Below are 21,672 nucleotides of genomic sequence, written 5' to 3'. Positions count from 1 at the left end.
GTGTGCTGGATGCACTGCGGTGCGCTGGGTACACTGTGGTGTGCTGGGTGCCCTGCGGTATGTGGAGTGCACCAGGGTGTGCTGGGTGCACTGCGGTATGCTGGAGTACACTAGGGTGTACTGGGTGCACTGCGGTATACTGGAGTACACTAGGGTGTGCTGGGTGCACTGCAGTATGCTGGAGTGCACATGGGTGTCCTGAGTGCACTAGGGTGTCATGCGGTATGCTGGAGTGCACCAGGGTGTGCTGGAGTGCTGCGAGCTCCGCTGGGAGGTGAGTTGGGATGCAATGGGGGTCGGCGCCGGCACTGAGATTGGCTCGTGCCGCAGGTTTTACACTCATAGCATTGAGAGCAGTATATGTGCACTGGATCCGGCTGGATGTTGCCAGAGTGAACAGAATTCCATTCCGATTCAGGCCCCGCCCCCCGGCTTGGATGCCTCCGCGGGGGTCGTGTCTCTCGGCTGCAGCTCTTTGCATAAGAGTTTTAACAGGGAATACAGGCTGCGTGTGCTTCCCTTTTGGTCACTTCTGTGATAAGGAAAGTTTGGGGGGTGGGGGCGTCCGGAAGGGGTGGAAGTTCACTGATCGCCCTGGCTCCTGGGGTGCGGGCCCTTCACCTGGCCTGCGGCTAGGAAGCAAATGTTACTAGGCTAATTAAGCATGCAATATCTGACTAGTCGTGTCACAAAAGTAAAAAACAAAGGAAATTCATCACAATATTTTTTTCACAAGTTTGACCTCATCAACCAGCAATAGAGAAAATGAATCATATAACAACTTAAACTGATGCGTTTCCTAAACAAGTGCCATACAGCACAATGTCCTGTCTCGGCATTATTTTGCGGTGCTAATTCTTTTAAACCAGGTCTTGAATGAAATTCACGGTAGGAACTCATTACCAGTAAAGTGTGTGAATCCGCCTAACAACCCTGCCCGGGTGTCTCGTGAAAGCCGCCTGTTCCTTAAAACACTAAAGGTTGCATGTTTGTGCTACAGGGGTGTAGCAGGGTACTGTATTTAAACCTTAATCTTCCATGAACTCTAAGGTGCATGTTGATGTGCGTTGACATGGTTAATCCACGTGGATACTGTGTGGGTTGGGGATTGGATGTTGGCTGTTCACGTCTCAGAGGACGTAAACAGGAATCCACAATGACGCTAACATGCTTCCTGCCGTGTAAGCAAGTATTGCAAAGTGTCCTGGAGTCTATCACAGCAGCGGGCGGGAAACTGAAAGTACGGCCGGCCAGCCATGATTAATTAGGGGAGGAGAAGCCACAGAGCGCACGCTGTGCGAAGCCCTTTGATGTGCTGTGCGGCCGTTAAAAAAAATGCAATTAGGAGGGAGGGAGGCTGATGCGCGTGCTTGTTTGGTCACGTGAACTCAAACAAAACCGCAGCAAGAAGCCCTTGGTTTGACGAGGATTTTGAGCACTTGAATTCTCGCTCCGCTCAATGCGCTTGCGCGCATTGATAGGTCGCGAGACCTAATGAAGATATGGCCAGGTAATGTAATCCTCTCTCGATTTACTCACACCACCTGCAGGGCAAGGAGTTGGACTTCCAAACAGAAGAGGGTGTCTAAAGAAGGTGGGGGTGTATCTGTGTACAAAGTTTATTCATTGCAAGTGTACGTTTAAACTGAGGGAGTAGAATGTTATTGTGCCTATGTTCTAGCATTCTCAAGTACTATGACTCTACGGGGTACGCTCTGAAGTTAGTTGCTTGTTGGCTGGATAGGGACCACCAACTGCATTCACTTGTATCTCAATAAAGTGTGGATTTCAACACTCTACTGGCTCCTGGAGATGGATCGTAATATTGGCGATGAGTTCATGACCAAGGGACAACTTTGATGACAGCATGAACATGATAGTTGGTTGCTGCTTTAGGATAACACTGTTCCAGCGTGTTTAGCTCTAAGATGATTTTATGGCGGCAGGCAGCAAGATTGGTAGCTGGGCGGTTTTTAGAGCTACATGTACAAGTGCGTAATTCAGGAAAATAAAACATGCCGAACGCCTAACCTGCTCGAGCAGGGTGAAAAGGCCAGTGTGCGAGGGAGCAAGCCCGTGGTGTCGGAAAGTCTTTTGGACTACAACGTGCGTAACAGAGGGCACGAGAAGTACAGCTAACACAGTGAAATGATATCAGCATGAAGCGACGTACAGCACACCAGCAGAACAAGCACAATGAACTTGAGAAAACAACGTTGCGCACCAGCAGCCATTTTGGCGGACTTGGAGAATATTTATTGGCTTCAAAAGGGGAACGGTTTACAGTATCTCTGTGAAGGAGCGTCATATTTTTGTTTACTCCTCTCTTCATTAGAGACGGAGATGAGAGACATATGTCCCACGAGCGATTAAACAGGACAGTACTGTGCGGCGACAGGCACACCATGAGAATGTGTGCCTAGTATAACTCAGTGACTATATTTGGGGATTTTTCATGCAGTAATAGGCATGCCATGGAAGTGTATGCCTAATGGCAATGGTTTAGTGGTGATTAGCATATAATTTTGCAGGTTATTGAGGAACAGTTGTTCATCTGCAATCTTAGTGGACGACTATTTTAAAAACAAAGTATATTAATTTAAATATATCGTACATTAGAACTTGCACAAGTTTACAGGGGGTATTCTATAGTTTTAGAATGCATGCAGCAATACTACCACCTCCATTGTTTCTTTCTCAACCTGGTGCTGCACCAATTAAATGGGAGGAATAGGTGGAGACTTTTTTACATTATATTGAGGCGTTAGATGGGAGAGAGTTTTGAGCTTTGAGAAAGAAAGCACTTTTTGTTGAGTACATTGGACAAAGAAGGCCAGCATGTCTTCAAATACTTTCAGATAGCTGTGGGGAAAAATGGGCAAGAAATTTCAAACGTATACTTAAGAGGCCAAGGCAAGATTGGAGAATCAGTTTGCCAAGGATACCAATAGTCATGTGTAGACTCCGCTTTTATACTCAACCACAGAAAACTGATGACAGTAGACTAGTTTGTGGCAATATTTCACGAATTATCAGTCAATAAGTCAAATATCAGTTTGGGCGATGAGAGGTTAATTGATCCATAATAAATTAATAGTACAGTGTGGGGGTAAGAAGATGCAGGAGAGGCTTTGGGCGGCAAAATGTCCACAATTGAAAGATGCTATTGAGACAATCTGATCAATGTATGAAGGAAATAGAAAAGAAAGATGGCAACACCAATGTGTCTTATGTTGAGCAGGAGGATAATGAGGTACTCAGTACTGGTAAGGGGTATCCTAAGAATATAAAGGAAGGTGTAGTTAGTAGAAGGAATACGGACAATGTGGTAAATGCTTCCAAACAAACTGAGCAAATGACTACAAGGTGTGGTAGTAGTTTTCATAATGCTGATTTTAAGCATTGCAATGCTATCGGTATGGACTGTAGACAATCTGGCCAGAACAGCTAATCTTCCTGTATGTGTGAAACAAACTATAAATTCAAAGTAGCTGCAGTACAAGAAAATAGGGAGGATGAAAAAGAAGCAGATAGAATTTAATGTATATCCGATGGTCAAGAAAGTATGGAAAGGCGTTGTAGTCCAAAGGCACCATTTAGAATAAAAGGGAAAATAGTTCAGCTCATGGTGGATTCAGGATCCCTCTTATCATACCAAATGAAATATTTCTGTTACAGTGGCCAAAAGTGTGCTTGCTTCCCAAAGATATTAACCCAAGAGGGGAGGGGAGAAGATGAGGATATAGGTCAACGGATATTGGATTTCCATAGAGATGTGAGAGAGGAAAGGTGTACATTCCAGAAAGTGGACCCCCCAATACTAGGATGGGAACATCAACATGATCTACACATCATCAATCCTAGAGCACCCAATCAACTCTTGGTGGTGGAAGAGATCACCTTGGAGGAGATAGTGAGAGGAGCGAGTAAGGTATTTTCTGAGGCGGAAGGTGAACTGAAGAAATATGTAAACAAGATTATAGTTGAACCTGGTGCTACACTAGTTCAACATAAAGTACGCAAAGTTCTAATCACTGCAAGACAAGAGGTCAAACGGATGTTGGAGAATATGGTGTATTAGGGAATAATTGAAACTATAGAAACATCCAGTTGGACTTCTTCGGTGGTAATCACAGGTAAATCTAATTGTACTTTCAGGTTCTGTGTGGACTTATGCTCTTTAAATCATAACATTACTGTGGATAATTGCCCTCTACTTAACATTAATGAGTTGGTATTTGCACTTAAAGGGTGAATGTCTTTTTTTCTCAAAACTGGACTTCAAGAAGTGCCTACCATCAGATAAGGCTGCACAGAGTTTCAAAGCTTCTTACAGCATTTTTCACAACTAAAGGAGTGTTTGTTTCACTACAATGTTTCAGTTCACTAGAATACCATTTGGCCTCTCATCAACAACTAGTGTTTTCCAGAGGATGATTGGTCAAATCTTGCAGGGGGATTGATAGTGTAGTCTATTTTCAGGACAACATTTTGTTTTTGGGGAGTCAGTTGAGATTGATAATATGGTTCTCAGGAGTACTAGAAAAGATTGCTAAAGCTGGGTTAGCACTTAAAGAAAAGTGTACATTTTGTGCTGAGGAGGTGGAGTACCTGGGGAATACACTGGCGCCTCTGGTGTTAAACTGAAAAAAAGATCTTCTCAAAGTCATAAGGAAAGCTCCTGATCCTTTGGATGAGGATCAGTTGACTTCCTTTCTATGATTTATTGAATACTATGCAAAATTCTTTAAAAAGTTTGCAGAGAAGATAGGACATATAAAAGAATTGTTGAGCAAAGGTTGCAAGTATGTGTGGGGAAAAGATAAACAAAAATATTTTGAGAACATTAAGCATGATATTTGTTCTGCTAAGGTACGGATCCCTTTTGATACCAATCTCACATCTATCTTTCCAGTAGATGCTAGTGCTGTAGGAGTGGGTGCAGTATTGTCACAAAGGGGGCAAAAAAACAGTAGCTTTTGCCTCCTGCTCTTTCACTGATTCCAAAAAGAATTTTTCAGTTATAGAGAGGGCGGTATTGGCTGCTGTAAGGGCAGCAGAATATTTCGGAGTTTACTTGTGGGGTTTTTCCATGATTCTGCGTTCTGACCATAAGCCCTTGTTAAAAATTCAGTCTACAGGAGATGCTAAAAAGGGGTCTGCGAGATTAGCTTGGTAAGCAGCTCGCCTAAAAGAATATCAATATAAATTGAAGTATATATGGGGGTGGAGAAATGATCAAGGGGATGGCTTGTCCAAATTGCCGCTGCCATGGCAGGATGTGGACAAGGCAAAAGTTAAGGCATTTGATAAGCAAGGCACTGCTGCAAATGTATATGACTTGGTGGAGCAGAGTGAAGGAGCTATTGGGAAAGAACACTTGTTGGAGAGCATGGAAAAAAAGATGAAGCGTTGCAATAAGGGGTGGAGATGCTTTTGAAAGGGTGTAGGTGAGAAAGTGATGTACCAGCAGCAGTGAGACCTTACGTTAAAATAGTGAATGAATTGTCTTATGTGATGGCAATGTCATACTAAGAGGTGACACATTTGCACCCCCAGAGGGTTTAAGATTTTAACTTTTTAAAATGGTACATGAGGGCCATTTGGGGCAAACGTTGACAAGGAAGAGGTTACGAGAGAATTTCTGTTGGTCAGGTATGGCTGAGGATGTGACTAAATGGGGGTGAGATGTAAGGATGGAGAGAAAAGATTGAAAGTGGGAGAACACTCGGTAATGGGAGCTATAGTGGATCCAAGATTACCATGGGACACTGTATGCCTAGATTTTATAAGACCCATGGGAGGGATTGCTTCTGAGTTGAGGTTTGCCCTTGTAATGGTAGATATCTATTGCAAATAGCTTGCGGTGAAATGTATGCAAGAGATCACAGCAAAAAGTATTATTAAAGTGTTGGAAGAAGTTTTTAGAGAGAAAGGAAACGCGGTAAAGTTGATCATAGATAATGGGACTCTACTAACATCGGATGAAATGACGAAATACTTAACTTTTTGCAGCATTTTACCCTCCTGTACCTCGTTGTACAAACCAAAGGCCAATCGTGTTGTTGAGTGTCTAAATTATATGGTGAAGGGAGTAATTGAAATGGCGGTTGAGAGGTGATGTCAGGGTCATGGTAAGTGATTTGGTATGGGCATATCGTACCACAGAATACAGTTATGAAAAGAAATTGCTTTCTGTGTTATTGGGGAGGGGGGGTGGGAGCAATACGAAGATGTAACCAGCATGGATGAAGGTTTTGACTAGTCAGGAGGATGAGAGAAGTACATGGAAGTCAGGTAAGCAGGGGTTACTAAGCCATGGAGTTATTTCCATTTGATTTCCTGGAGTTCATCCAACTATAGATTTGCAAACTGGGCCAAGTGCAACCCTCTCAATGGTAAAAATTGCGAGGGATCACAGGCTTTTTCGGGATGTAGTGCCGGGGGGAGGGGGCTTGGGTTGCTTCAAGTTTACAACTTAATCACCCAGCTGCGCAATAACAGATTTTCTAACCCAGTGCCCGTCACTTTTTTTTTTTTTAAAGTCCTTAAAAACACAAGAAAATACAATATTACAAAGTACATACGAAAGACACAGATGCTTCAGTAGTGTGGAGCAACCATACTTCCCTCCTCCCCTTACTATCTATCCTCTCACAGGTTTGAGTTCTATCTTGGGCAGATTTCAGGTACAGCTGGAGTGTTAAACTATCGCACTCAGTTACTCTTATTAGTACCAATTGTGTCTGACTCTCTCCCTCTTCTATGAGGAGATGTACTGGCTGAGAGTGATCCAGCCTTCAGGTCAAGCCAACAGAAGGCAGCAGCAAAGGGAGATATGGGGAGTGTGACGATGCCAGCACTTGCTCATTGGTACACAGGTCTTTAAACTGGACCTTCTGTCCTTAGAGTGATTTGGAGTGGTGGGCTGTGGGGTCAAGGGCTGCCTCGAGGCACTTCTTGCAGAAGCACAACACTACCACCTATCTAATTACTGGGTTAGTGGCACAGGCCGCTCAGGTGCAGTTCAAAATCACAATTGGCCAGTGCACTCAGCACAGATTTGCGATGGCAGCAAAACAGTCTGGGAAAGCATAACTTCACAGTGCCGCAGTAGCAGTGTCTGTGGGCACAAATTCATGATGCTACAGCAGTTAAGTCAACATGGGCAAAACTTTACAATGTTGCTGCGGTACTAACCCTCAGGAAAGACACTACTGGGCCACTGAGCACGCACATCACTCCTTTGTCTTCCTTGGGTAACCCACTCTCAGGCTCCAGGATCAGCTGATTCTGTTCACCCTGGCCAGTCATACCTATTGCATGATTTGCATGGTCAGTCCCTCTATCAGCAGGCAGGGTGCCATCCTGCAGCTTCAGAACACTAGGGCTGCTTCTTGCTTCGAGATCAGAGTCCAATGATGTACCCTCACCTCTGGGAACCTAGCAGTTGGGTATTCACCAGTCTAAATGAAACAGCAATCCACTCAGTACTTTGGGGAGCATTCCTTCCATGGTGAATGAGAACTTGCAACTGGAGATACAAGAGGGTCAGTGGTTCCCACTTTTACACATTCACAGCAGAAATGGGGTGTGAATTCTCGTTTGGGTTCTTTCTTTCACCAGAACTCTCCAGGCTGCTCTGCAGACACAGCAGTTGTGCAAAGCAATGAATCTCTCATCAGGGTAGTCTCCAGCAAAGAGAACACACAGCTGAGGCACAAAGAGGTGTGAGCTTTCTGAACTTGGCTATCAACAGTCAAGCTACACAGTTATCTGAAGAGTGAAAAAGGCTGAACTCACTCATACCATTCACACTCTGAACATAGACTGCAGTCTCATTCATCAACCCCACCGTCTACCAAATGGCAGTGCTCAGAAAGACCGATCAGCAGCCACTCTCAGCAAATGACCTCATTGAATTTCTAAATGGAGACCAGTCTATTCTTTCCCAACATCAGTGTCTCGGTCAATTCCCTTTAGCTTCAACAATATTGCCAATGTCTGGGAAGACAACCTAACCTCCATCTTTGGCATACGAAAAGGTGAGGGGCTCCCAAAAACATAACTTGCAGGACTCTATTACACTGGTTTATTCATACACACAATGTCCGTACTACATAGACCACACATGCAGAACATATATATGAGATTTTAGCACTAGGATCAGGGTCAGTACATTGAAGTGGAACTGTATACAAGTGGGCTAGTAGGTCTCCACTCCAGTGGCGCACACACAAAAAGGTCTAGTAACAACTGATAGATAAAACATGGTATTCTGCCACCACAGCTCTCTATGCTAAACCCTCAACATGGACTGCAGTCTTCCGACACACAAATTAGCCAAGCCTGGTGTGCCCCTCCAGGTCGCAGGACAGGGAAACTCACTTAGGTCAAGGGACAGGCCTAGGGTTTTACACACACATTAGATTAGCATGAGGTTGGGGTCAAAATCACAAATGAGGATACCAGATCATCTCAGTCGGGCAAACAGGGTAGAGGAACACAACTGTACTATATGCAGGGTACATTCACGCCCTAAAACAGGTTTCCTATGTATGTAGGTATAGGGCATGGGAGAAGTAAGCTTGGATTGTACCAATCGACAGAAAAAACTGGAACTGGTGCATGATCTTGTATGATGTACAATTGTCTATGTTACAGGGAAGTAAAGACTTTATTAAACATTTCGAGAATGAAGCATGTAGAAAAGCTTGCAGGCATGCCTGAGGGTTTGTAATGCTTGTAATGTGTGGCATGGGTTTCAGTAACTAGTATAAACTGCAGAAAGTGTCTAATGATAGTGTGCAGAGTGTGGAGAGTGGTGAGCAATGGCTGATGATTTGAAGAGGGAATACAGGTTTATTTATGATTGGTTGGAAAGCAACCCAATGCTTAAGGTCTTCTTGATGTAAATGTAGGTTCCCAAGAATACTGAGCCCTAGTGTTTACTAGAATAGACCTTAATTTGAAACAGTGATTACAAATAACATGAATGACAATTATCTAATTCTCTTTCAGCATCAAGAGAAACAGAAAGACCACTGAAACTAATCACAACCGTCCTCTTCCTGTTATGAGGAGACTTAATCTACTGACAATCATGACTGAAAACCGATTCATGATCAGTTAGGTTTCAACCAATGTGCTCATAAAAGGTGGATCAGAGATCAGTTCTCTGATATGGAAAGAAAATTGGCACACTTTCAATTAAATAAAACACATCAAGCAATGAAAAAATGGTGCTGGCTCGTATACACATCCAAGGTAAGTTACTTACCTTCAATAATGCTCTTTCTGGTGGATACTATACCCACAGATTCCTCTCTTCTAGACTATCCCCAGGAACCAAGGCTGGATCCGGAAGATTTTCAGCATAGCCCCTATGCGTGAGTAGGTGGAGTTTTGCAGCCAAGTTAAATCCATTCTTCCCTGGAAGTGACAACGAGAGACGGAGTTCAGTGGTACTCAAGCGAGCTGGCTCCTTTTTCCTTTCGACAACGTCTGCTACCTTTGAATCAGAGCCCAAAAACAAATCAACTTCACCAGTGTGCAGTTCTCTAATTTGGGACATTTATAGATGGGGAAAAAAAGAGTCCATTCCATAAAAAAGGGAGTTGTGAGGGTAGTGACAAATCTGAGGTTAGATCAAGTATTCTTGCCCGTTAAGGCAATAGTCCTCCGTGAACATGTGAACTGAAATCCTAACAAAATCCAGGACAGGCACTCCGCATGCCAACGCCATATTAACACCCTTAGCCCTGGTGAAATGGGCCCACAGTCCTTCTGAGGGTTGCTTCTTGGGCAGAGCGTTGCAGATTTAAATGGATAGGACTCTCACTGAACAAGTTCTTTTCCTACACTGCCTTGCTGTGCCTTTCTTTATCCCAGAGAACTCCACAAAAAATTGATAGGCTACCCACTGGTCTTCGGGGGAAGCAATTAAAAAATTAGCCCATAAAAAAAGTCATGAATTCAATGATCTAATAATAGACTACCAGCTTGATTTTCTATTTTATTGCAAGATAAACATGGCTCAAACCTTGGTGCAAACACAACATATCAGTCAGAGAAAATCCCTGGGTAAACACTTTCATAAGAATTCACTATATTACCACACCCTATCAATCTAGGCATTCATTCACTCTCACTCCCGCACGGATGGGCCAATCAACCGCAGAGATGGTGAATAGTTAATTTCCACACTAAAATTGAACGTTCACAGTATCTTTAATAAAAAACATAAAAAAGATCTACACAAAATGACAGTTTAAAATTTCAAAGAAAATTCTTTGAACATGTATAATAAAAAAACAAGTATTCATAACAATTCATTGTAAACATTAAGCAAGCACAATTACATTTATTTAAATTAATGTATCCAAAACGGAAACATGTTAAAAGTAAATATAACAGACAGAAATGCAATTCAATCACAAAAGAACCCCCTACACAATATGGCTTTTAAATTCCTTTGCCACTCTAGTTTCTAGATCCAATGGTCCTTAGTTTATAGACAAGTGGTACAGTCAACAGTACCATCAATACATGAGTATCTGTTGCTCCCCAGGCCCTACTTGGATTCTACACAAAAAAAGTATAGCGTCGACGCGTTTCGGTGCTGTGGAAACTTGATACTGTAGCACCTTCTTCAGGACTGCCGTTTCTTTGGGGTCACCGGCTTCAAGGACTATTATTTAATACCCTCTCTGTTAATATATAGGGAGAAAAACAAGGTATCACTATTGTGGAATGATTCATGACACAAATATTAGTAGGACAGCACTAGCCGTCATTACAGGGTGTGTTTATATTACAATCTAGTATCATATGCTTTTGTTTCATAATATTTCCATCCATTTAATAGGTCTTTGACACCTCTCAATCTCGGGGGTTATGAGTTTACTGCACCCGTTATGTCTTGTAGGACAAGGGGGCCCTTCTTTCCCCGTGTGCATGTAATTACCATCTATACAGTTCATAAATCGTCTACAAGTTCGTGTTTGATTTAAATTCACACGTTCTTTAAATTATACCCCTCCGTTTCTTTTTTAGTGTGGAAAATATACAATGACTAGGGGGACCTCATGCAAGCATTATCTCACTCCCTTGGTCCTGCCACACATGTCAGTTTTTCTCTTCCCACTCAGGCATGCTCTTACCCTTTGGGTGTAGGTGAATACACATTCATGGATGTTCCTTAGATCTACCACTTCATTTCGTGGCTCCTCACTAGGGATGAAGTTCTTCCTAGTGCACAAACACAAGGCGCTATAAGTACCTTTGTACATCTTATCCACTACTTTATGGGGACCAGAGTATGGTGGTCGAGTTACTTTTTTGCTGATACAATGAAGAGATTAAAGGGGCCTTTCCGCTTCCCTGTAGATATATGGAGGCACTTCCACTCTTCCTGTTAGTCTGTATATATATCTGTTAAGGCAAGATATATCCAGGTTCAGGTATTAGTACTACTGGGGCTATACCCCCCATCTACCCAGATTAGTGGGTCTGGCATTTATACTGATGGAGGTCATTGTTTGTTCTCTTACCTTAAAACTTTATAAAATTCTTTATGGACGGGCATATATTTGCGTCGTACCGTCAATCAACTGGATGTGTTCTGTCGGAATAAATACAAATGTATATGTATATATGTATACTTATCATTTGGGCAACTACCTATTTATCTTCATTTATCAATGTGCATATATCTGTTTTTTGTTATTCCACATCTCCCTTCACTAACCATTCTCTTTGTGGTTATGTCTATCTCTTCATCCCTAGTGAGGAGCCACGAAATGAAGTGGTAGATCTAAGGAACATCCGTGAATGTGTATTCACCTACACCCAAAGGGTAAGAGCATGCCTGAGTGGGAAGAGAAAAACTGACATGTGTGGCAGGACCAAGGGAGTGAGATAATGCTTGCATGAGGTCCCCCTAGTCATTGTATATTTTCCACACTAAAAAAGAAACGGAGGGGTATAATTCAAAGAACGTGTGATTTTTATAAATCAAACACGAACTTGTAGACAATTTAATCAATCAATCAATCATGCCATTTGTATAGCGCACTACTCACCCGGGAGGGTCTCAAGGCGCTTGGGGGGAGGGGTATGCTACTGCTCGAACAGCCAGGTCTTGAGTTGTTTCCTGAAGGCGAGATGGTCCTGGGTCAGCCGAAGGTGGATGGGGAGGGAGTTCCAAGTCTTGGCAGCCAGGTAAGAGAAGGATCTTCCTCCGGCGGTGGCTCTTCGGATGCGTGGTACGGCTGCGAGGGCGAGGCTGGTGGACCGTAGCTGGCGGGTGGGCGTGTAGAAGGTCAGGCGGTCGTTGAGGTACTTGGGGCCCAGGTCGTGGAGAGACTTGTGTGCGTGGGTGAGGAGCCGGAACGTGATCCTCTTGTCGACGGGGAGCCAGTGCAGGTTCCTCAGGTGGCTGGAGATGTGGCTGCGTCGGGGGACATCCAGGATGAGTCGGGCGGAGGCGTTCTGGATGCGCTGGAGTCTTTTCTGTAGCTTGGCTGTGGTTCCGGCGTAGAGGGCGTTTCCGTAGTCCAGTCGGCTGGTGACGAGTGCCTGGGTGACAGTCTTCCTGGTCTCGGTCGGGATCCAGCGGAAGATCTTGCGAAGCATACGCAGGGTGTTGAAGCACGATGAGGAGACGGCGTTGACTTGTCTGGTCATCGAGAGGGAGGGGTCCAGGATGAAGCCCAGGTTGCGTGCGTGGTCGGTTGGCTTGGGTGCGGTGCCCAGGGCTGGGGGCCACCAGGAGTCGTCCCAGGCGGAGGGCGAAGATCCCAGCATGAGGACTTCCGTCTTGTCCGAGTTCAGTTTCAGGCGGCTGTCCTTCATCCACTCGGCGACGTCTTTCATCCCTTCGTGTAGGCAGGTTCTGGCGGTGTCGGGGTCTCTGGTGAGGGAGATGATCAGCTGGGTGTCGTCGGCGTAAGAGATGATGTTGAGGTTGCGCTGGCGTGCGATGGCTGCGAGAGGTTTCATGTAGATGTTGAAGAGGGTGGGGCTGAGTGAAGATCCTTGCGGGACGCCGCAGATGACTTCGGTGGCCTCGGAGCGAAACGGGGGGAGGCGGATTCTATGTTCTTCCGGCGAGGAACGAGATGATCCACTCCAGTGCCTTCTCTTGGATACCGATGTTGCTGAGGCGCTGGACTAGAGTGCGGTGGCAGACCGTGTCGAACGCAGCGGAGAGGTCCAGGAGGATGAGGGCCACTGTTTCCCCCTTGTCGAGCAGGGTCCGGATGTTGTCGGTGGCTGCGATGAGGGCGGTCTCGGTGCTGTGGTTGGCTCTGAAGCCGGACTGCGAGGGGTCGAGGGATCCGTTTGTCTCGAGGAAGGCGGTCAGCTGTCTGTTGACGATCTTCTCGATGACTTTAGCAGGAAAAGGGAGGAGCGAGATGGGGCGGAAGTTTTTGAGATCGGTGGGGTCCGCTGTAGGTTTCTTCAGGAGGGCGCTGATCTCGGCGTGCTTCCAGCTCTCCGGGAAGGTGGCGGTGTTGAAGGAGGCGTTGATGATGTTCCGGAGTTGGGGTGCGATGGTGGAGTCGGCCTTGTTGAAGACGTGGTGTGGGCAGGGGTCGGTCGGTGATCCGGAGTGGATGGTGTTCATCGTGCGGGCTGTGTCTTCGGTGGTCACCGTGGTCCAGGTGCGAAGGGTGGCGGTGGGGGGCGTTGGTTCGACGGTTGGGTGCGTGGGTGGGGCGCCGAAGCTGTTGTGGATGTCGGCGATCTTGCGGTGGAAGAACGAGGCGAGGGAGTCGCAGAGGTCTTGTGACGGAGTGATGTCGTTGGTGCCGGTGCTGGGGTTGGAGAACTCCTTGACGATAGTGAAGAGCTCTTTGCTGTCGTGGGCGTTGTTGTCCAGTCGTTCCTTCAGGGATTTCTTCTTGGTGGTGCGGATGAGCTGGTGGTGCTTGCGGGTAGCATGTTTGAGGGCGGTCATGTTGTCGGTGGTCCGGTCGAGGAGCCAGGCTTTCTCGAGGGTGCGATTCAGAAAAGGGGGTGGTGATGAACAGAGTGGGATTCAGAAAAGGGGGTGGTGATGACCAGAGTGTGCGGCAGGTCTTCTTGGAGTCCTTGAGGTAGTCTGTGAACCAGGATGCCTTCTTGCTTCTGGGTCTGCTGGGAGGGTTCTTTAGTGGCGCGAGGTCGTCGGCGCAGGCGGTCAGCCACTGTGTGAAGTTGCGGGCTGCTTCGTTGGGGTCCGTTGTGTTGGCGGGTGGGCTCTGGCTGAGGGAGGTGGTGAGCTGGTCTGCGGTGATCTTGCTCCAATTCCTGTGAGGTACCTGTTGCGGGTGGTGGTGGGTCGTGGATCTTTTGAAGCTGAAGTGGATGCAGCTGTGGTTGGTCCAGTGGAGTCCGGTGGCGTGGCTGAAGGTGATGTACTTGCTGGAAGAGAAGACGGGATCAAGCGTGTGGCCGGCGTAGTGGGTGGGGGTGTTGACCAGTTGCTTGAGTCCGAGGTTGGCGAGGTTTTCCAGCAGGGCGGTGGTGTTGCGGTCCTTGTTGTTCTCCAGGTGGAAGTTGAGGTCCCCGAGGAGGATGTAGTCGGTGGACGGGAGGGCGTGCGGGCTGATGAAATCTGTGATGTCTTCGCTGAATTGTGTGCGTGGTCCCGGGGGTCTGTAGACGAGGGTGCCTCTGAGGGTCGTCTTAGGGTCGGTGTGAATCTGGAAGTGGAGATGTTCGGCTGCGGCGAAGGAGTCGTTGGCGTCGGTCGTGATGCGGATGGTGTTCCTGTGGACGATGGCGATGCCACCTCCGGTCTGGTTGATGCGGCCCCTCCTGATGATCTTGTACCCGTCCGGGATGGCGATGGCGATGTCGGGTGCAGAGGAGGCGTTCATCCAGGTTTCCGTGAGGAAGGCGACGTCCGGTGATGTAGCGTTGAGGAGGTTCCAGAGTTCCACGGCGTGTCTGTGGACGGAGCGGGTGTTGATCAGGATGCACTTGAGGTGGTTGCTGCTGGTGTTTGTCTTGGCGGGTGCGGGGCAGGTTCGGAGGCAGGTGAACTTGCAGGTGCAGCAGGTGAAGGGTCCGTGGGTGCGTCTCGGGGTGGCTCGGCAGCAGGCGAGGGTCCGGCCGGCATTGAGTGCGTTGAGAGTGGCGGCGTCGTAGGTCAGTCGGGTCGTCTTGCCTCGGCGGGGAGGGCCAGGGGTCCTGGCGCTGGGCGCGGGCCAGGCGCGGACGGGCGCAGACGGGCTTACCTTTGGTGCACCTTCGGCGCTCAATCGGCGCTCCCGCTGCGCGCGTCCGCTGCGCGGTCGCTCTGGGGGCGTCATAAGTAAGGAGCCGGGAGGGAGGAGCAGCTGGTTGGCGGGAGCGGGGCGCACCCGCTGCGCGCATCCGCTGCGCGGTCGCTCTGGGGGCGTCATAAGTAAGGAGCCGGGAGGGAGGAGCAGCTGGGTGGCGGGAACGGGGCGGCGAATGGAATCACAGGGGGGCGGGGCCGCAGGGAGGCAGCGGCGGGAAATTCCAAGAAGCAGCGGGCAGCGGGAAATTCCCAGGAGCAGTGGGAAATTCCCAGGAACAGCGGGAAATTCCCAGGAGCAGCGGGCAGCGAGCGAAGGAATCTGCAGGCAGGAGGCGGCAAAGGCAGGCAGGAGCGGCAGCAGTGAGTGGGGCGACCAAGCCCTGTGGAGGGCTGAGCGATTTATGAACTGTATAGATGGTAATTACATGCACACGGGGAAAGAAGGGCCCCCTTGTCCTACAAGACTTAACGGGTGCAGTACACTCATGACCCCCGAGATTGAGCGGTGTCAAAGACATATTAAATGGATGGAAATATTATGAAACAAAAGCATATGATACTAGATTGTAATATAAACACACCCTGTAATGACGGCTAGTGCTGTCCTACTAATATTTGTGTCACGAATCATTCCACAATAGTGATACCTTGTTTTTCTCCCTATATATTTACAGAGAGGGTATTAAATAATAGTCCTTGAAGCCGGTGACCCCAAAGAAACGGCAGTCCTGAAGAAGGTGCTACAGTATCAAGTTTCCACAGCACCGAAACGCGTCAACGCTATACTTTTTTGTGTAGAATCCAAGTAGGGTCTGGGGAGCAACAGATACTCATGTATTAATGGTACTGTTGACTGTACCACTTGTCTATAAACTAAGGACCATTGGATCTAGAAACTAGAGTGGCAAAGGAAATTAAAAGCCATATTGTGTAGGGGGTTCTTTTGTGATTGAATTGCATTCCTGTCTGTTATATTTACTTTTAACATGTTTCCGTTTTGGATACATTAATTTAAATAAATGTAAGTGTGCTTGCTTAATGTTTACAATTAATTGTTATGAATACCTGTTTTTTTATTATACATGTTCAAAGAATTTTCTTTGAAATTTTAAACTGTCATTTTGTGTAGATCTTTTTTATGTTTTTTATTAAAGAGACTGTGAACGTTCAATTTTAGTGTGGAAATTAACTATTCACCATCTCTGCGGTTGATTGGCCCATCCGTGCAGGAGTGAGAGTGAATGAATGCCTAGATTGATAGGGTGTGGTAATATAGTGAATTCTTATGAAAGTGTTTACCCAGGGATTTTCTCTGACTGATTGTCAATGTACCCTGTTCCCTGGTGACAGTGGGGTACTCTCTCTCTAGAAATCGCAAACACAACATAGCCACGGCCCTTGCCCCTGGATCCATGATCCTGAGACAGGAGAGGACTAATATCTGAGGCGGTGGCGTCGCCATTATTTTCCACAATGGCTTCCAATGCAGCTCTTTTGACAGATTCCCTTAAAGGAGCAGAAAGTCTAGGCTTCGGTCTTAAGATCAACCCCTTCTAATCTTTTACCAACTTCATACTTTATCGCCCTTAAGGACCAGGATTCACCTTCCTAGCCACATCCGGGGAGGTGCTTTTTTTCTTTGATAAATGAAATTGCCTAAAGCTGTGAAATTAGCTTATCATTTTGACGACAGACAACTCAGAAGCCACTAACCTCATAGACACCTTAAAGATAACAGGCCTCCTTCAACTAGTATCCGCTTCAACCCATTCAACAGGACACACCTGCGATGAGATCTGCAGATCACATCCTCTGGTAACTCTTGAAGATCCTATTAACCAAAACGTGGTTGGACCACTACCTAGTCCCCTACAAATTCATAGTAACCCATGACTCCCTCTCGCGCCCCAAAGACAATACCCCTACCACTCTGCACAAATGGGTAACAATGCAGATTAACCCCAACCACAGCACCCAACCCTTACAGGAAGGTTACCAGAGGACCTTCACTCTCGACTCATGGCTCACCAATACAGCTAAGATACTAGCACCCCAGTTCGCCTCAACAAATGCCAGCCAAAACATTACACACCCAGGTGCTCACCAGCAGAAGAAAAGCTTCCCTGCAAGCAGCTTGAATGCAAGGACCATAAATCAGAAGGCCAGTCCCACTTTACAAAGGCACAGAAATCCTACTACAAGTTAATGAAGGAAACCAAAAAAAATCTTACTTTACAGCTCAAATCCAGGCGACACGCCACAACCCTAAAAACTCTCATAAATATAAGAAAGTCTTTCTACAGCCTAAAGTCCTTTCAAGAGAAAATCCTCCATTCCAGTTCCTTTCCATCAGATTTCAGCCTTTTTCGAGGACAAGATTCAGTCCACACAACAGGGGTTCAAACTCACAACTGTCCTCACAAACAATCCCCAACCACGGAGTCCCACAATGCTATCGATACCCAGGGTAACCACTTTCCAGGAAATTTCTCTACTCCAATGGCACCAAGCGATTCTCTCTTGCAAGTCTGGCTCTTCCTATGACTTATGCCTGTCGGCCATACTACATGCAGACAGACACTGTCAACCTATTAATCAACCAGATTCTCAACACATCCTTAGCCACAGCAGAAGTCCCCTCAGCCTGGAAACTGGCAGTTGTAAAAACCTTTAAAAAAAAAAAACCCTAGCAGATCCTACCACTCTTTCGACCTTCATGCCCATATCCCAACTCCCGGCATAAAGAAGCATACTCAAATAATTTGTAAACAGCCAACTCCTCTCCTCTCTAGAAAATCCAAACTCACTACACAGTCAACAATCCGGTTTCAGACCAAAACACTCCACTGAATCAGCTCTAGTTGAAGTTTCTGAAACTATTAAAATGACTCTGGATGCTGGAAACAATGTGGTGTTGATACTGCTGGATCTCTCCGCAGCATTCAATACCATCTCCCACTCCATCCTTCTTCAGTGGATGGAAGAAATAGGGATCACCCACAAGGTTCTATCCTGGATTAAATCCGTCCTGACCAATAGAAGACAACAGTTGATGTGGGTCATTTTTCATCAAAAGAAAGATCAGTCATAATGGGAGTGCCACAAGGCCCACCCCTTAGTCCCTGCCTTTTTAGTATTTATATGACCACACCTAATTTCCCCGATGGCCTCATACGCAACCGCTACCACGTCCTATGTAAACTATACACAGTTGAACCTCTCCTTAGGCGAAAGTTCTTTCATCTCTGAACTTAATTTTCAACACTGTTTCCCCAATATCATCCTCTGAATGCAAAACAATCACCTCAATTGTAACAGAAAAAAACGAAATATTACTGTTTGGCAAATCGAATGTATTCTCTGTGACGCAACGGTGACCCAACTCTGTGCCCGGACCCCCTGCCACTATGGAAGTAGCAAAATATCTTGGGGTCATGACACCGCTCTCCTTTCACCCACAAGCCTCGGCAGTGGCAGGCATGTGTTTCAACCTGGTTAAGTGCCTAAAACAAATGCTTTCACTTCCTTCCGCTCGCCGCCAAAAAGACTATCAACTTTGCCCTAATTACTTCAAGACTGGATTACTGAAATAGTCTTTATGCAGACTGCTCCAAACGGCTAATCCACAAGCTCTAGGTGGTACAACACGCTGCAGCAAGATGGTGTTGCAACTCCTGAAGAGGAGTTCCGCATCAGCCGCCCTAAAAAAAAAAAAAACTCCACTGGCTTTGTATCTATACAAGATCCTGTTTAAGATCCTACTACTAGTCATTAGAGCCTTCAAGTCCACCGGACCTAAATATCTTACTACCCGGTTTTGTCCCTACTGGACCCTGAGAATATGAAGATCTTCCAATGCCAATCTGTTGAGGGCTCTTAAACACTGAAATCCGGGGTGGGGGTGGGTTGGAGTCCTTTGAGGTGTTGGACTCCAAAGCTTGGAACTTACTCCCCAGCTCTCTCATGGATACTGAGTTACAATTCAAAAAATGCCTAAAAACCTTGTTCCTTCTTGCCCCGATACACACTGCTACTTGTTCATCTAACCAATTGTCTCTCACCTTCCTCCTGCTTCCCAGTGCCTTCACGCAAGGATCCCTGTCGAACACCAGCACATCACAAAGATGCTCAATTGCGCTTAACAAATGCACTATTCATTACTTTATTCAAAACATTGAGTCGCTCATCCCTCGATGGATGAAGTTTAGCATAGATGGTCAGACAGGAACGGGAGTCCTAACTTTTGGTAATAAGGGGGCTCTAGTCCGCAGCACCAGTATGTTTTGGAAGTGATGTAGTTCAGCTGGATGGAAAAAGCCTGAAGCTCACTTTAACGACAAGCTGAAATTAATGCAATGAGAAAGTGTGTCTTCAAAGTCGGTTTGCCCAAGCGGGTAGGTTATGCATCAACTCCAAAGGGGTGAACATAAGAAAAGTAAGGACCAAACTAAAATCTCACTGGGATATCCAAAAGGGTTAGAAGGAAACATATGAAGTAGGCCTTCACTAAATTATGCCACAAAAGTGGATTTGAACAAGGACACCTGGTCCAGAAAATGCAAAAAGGTTGAAAGGGCTGACAGTGCTCATTGCAAGTTCTTGCTAGGCCAAAGACGAAACCTACAACAATACATCCACCAGTTTGGCTTGCAATGTCTCAGTATAATGGGTGCAACATGAAGCCACAACCGTGTCCCATTGTCGGACACAAACAGACTTTCGAAGGACGTCTGGCCGCAAGGATGACATCCACTGCTTAGGGATGAAAATTGAACGCAGTCAGCTGTTGCCACTCAATCTCAACTCGTGAAGATGTAGTTTGCGCAGGCCCAGTTGCAAGACCCTTCCCTGCTGCTGCGACATGAAGATCCTTCTAATGAGTCAGTACACTTGGAGGCCCAGAGGTCAGAGTAACACACTCCTGGCCAAACCGGAGCCACTAGGATGACTTGGGCCTTGCAGTAGCAGATCTTCAGAACTCCCAGCAGGAGAGGTAGCATCAGATGGAATGAGTCTCTGAAAGTCAGACTTCTTGAGAACTCCAGCACACAAGAGTGCTGACATTGCACACTCTCAGCGTGGTGAAAATATCAAGCCAGGGCTCTCCCAACTGCAAGAAGGCACCCTGTGCCACCACCAGCTGCAACCTACATTAGTGATTCACTAGGCATTGCCAGCTGACTTTGTCTGACCTGGTAATTAAAGGTCTGCAAGATTGTGCCTGATCAGGGAAATTCCCTGATGATACAGCCAGATCCAGAGGCTTGGGCCTCCTGGCACAAGGCACGGGTCTCCCCACTCGGAGGACCTCAAGTAGAATCCCCTTAAAAGACAGCAGGAACGCTTTCAATATCAAGCAAAATGACTTTCAACTCCAACAGGTTGATGCATTGATGGGTCTCACCAGAGACCAAAATCCTCTAATCTGCCTTTCCCAGTAGCAATGCATCAATCATCGCTGGTCAAATGGCAGCTGAGCAGCAACCTCTGCAGATCTTTTGCAAACTCCTCTGAAACCTAGATTGAGTACTGAGTGCAAAGACACTTCAGATACCATTGCAGAGCCCGCCTATGCTATTCGGTATGGTTAACAAACAGTAGGCAGAAAGTCAACTGCCCAGCTCATGAAACCTCAGAGCCACCCAAGACAGAGGCTGAAACACCGATGGTGATTTCCAACAATGTAATGACGTTTGCAGTTGTCTGGAGGTGGTCCACCACTGATTGTGGCATGCACGCCTCCAACAGCCAGATGTTGAGGCACTATGGCTGAATGGGTGCACAGCAACTTGAAAATTGTCTTGGCCCACATTTAACGTCAAGCAGGGCCTGTGGGACTGCTGGATAGGAACATGGATATACGCTTCATGCTGGTTCAACCATTGCATCTAGTCTCCTGGATCCAGGGCAGAAGAAACCTGGGCCAGATTGAGCATATTTGTTTTGGCTGTCAGGTGAAAGGAAGGTGAGAGATTTAAAATAGGGCAAGGGCTCCTGTCCTTTTTCTGCACTAGGAAATATCAGGGATAAAATCCAGGTACAGTTTCGGAGGCCGGGAAAGTCTCTAGAGCTTCTGTTGCCAAAATAGCAGACTGAAAGGATTGGAATGACATACCGTATTTAACTTATTTACAGGGTCTACCCGTCAGGTTTTAATGGACTTCAACCCAGCGAGGAAATGACAGAATCTGCCACCCACCGAGTGGTCATGTGCTGCTAAGAGCAAACTAAAGTAGCTTTGAGGCTGCTGCTGGAGGACAGGGAGCTGTCGCTGTAAGCCAGGACATATATCTGCTAGAGTCCCAAAAGGACTAGGATGTCTATTGCTGGGGTGAAAAAGAGACACAGAGAGGGCGAGACACAGAAAGAGGGCGAGACAAAGAGAAAGAAAGAGGGCG

At 46.5% G+C, this 21,672-nt stretch overlaps 1 protein-coding gene across 2 annotated transcripts in view; it reads right to left on the bottom strand.

The window, feature by feature from the left end:
- The window catches only part of FAM120A (family with sequence similarity 120 member A), a 401,275-nt gene that overhangs the window by 345,114 nt on the left and 34,489 nt on the right, over positions 1-21,672 (bottom strand). The window lies entirely within an intron of this gene.

Source organism: Lissotriton helveticus, chromosome 9 (genome assembly GCF_964261635.1).
Source record: "Lissotriton helveticus chromosome 9, aLisHel1.1, whole genome shotgun sequence".
NCBI lineage: Eukaryota > Metazoa > Chordata > Amphibia > Caudata > Salamandridae > Lissotriton > Lissotriton helveticus.
This window is presented reverse-complemented; position numbering and strand designations above follow the sequence as displayed.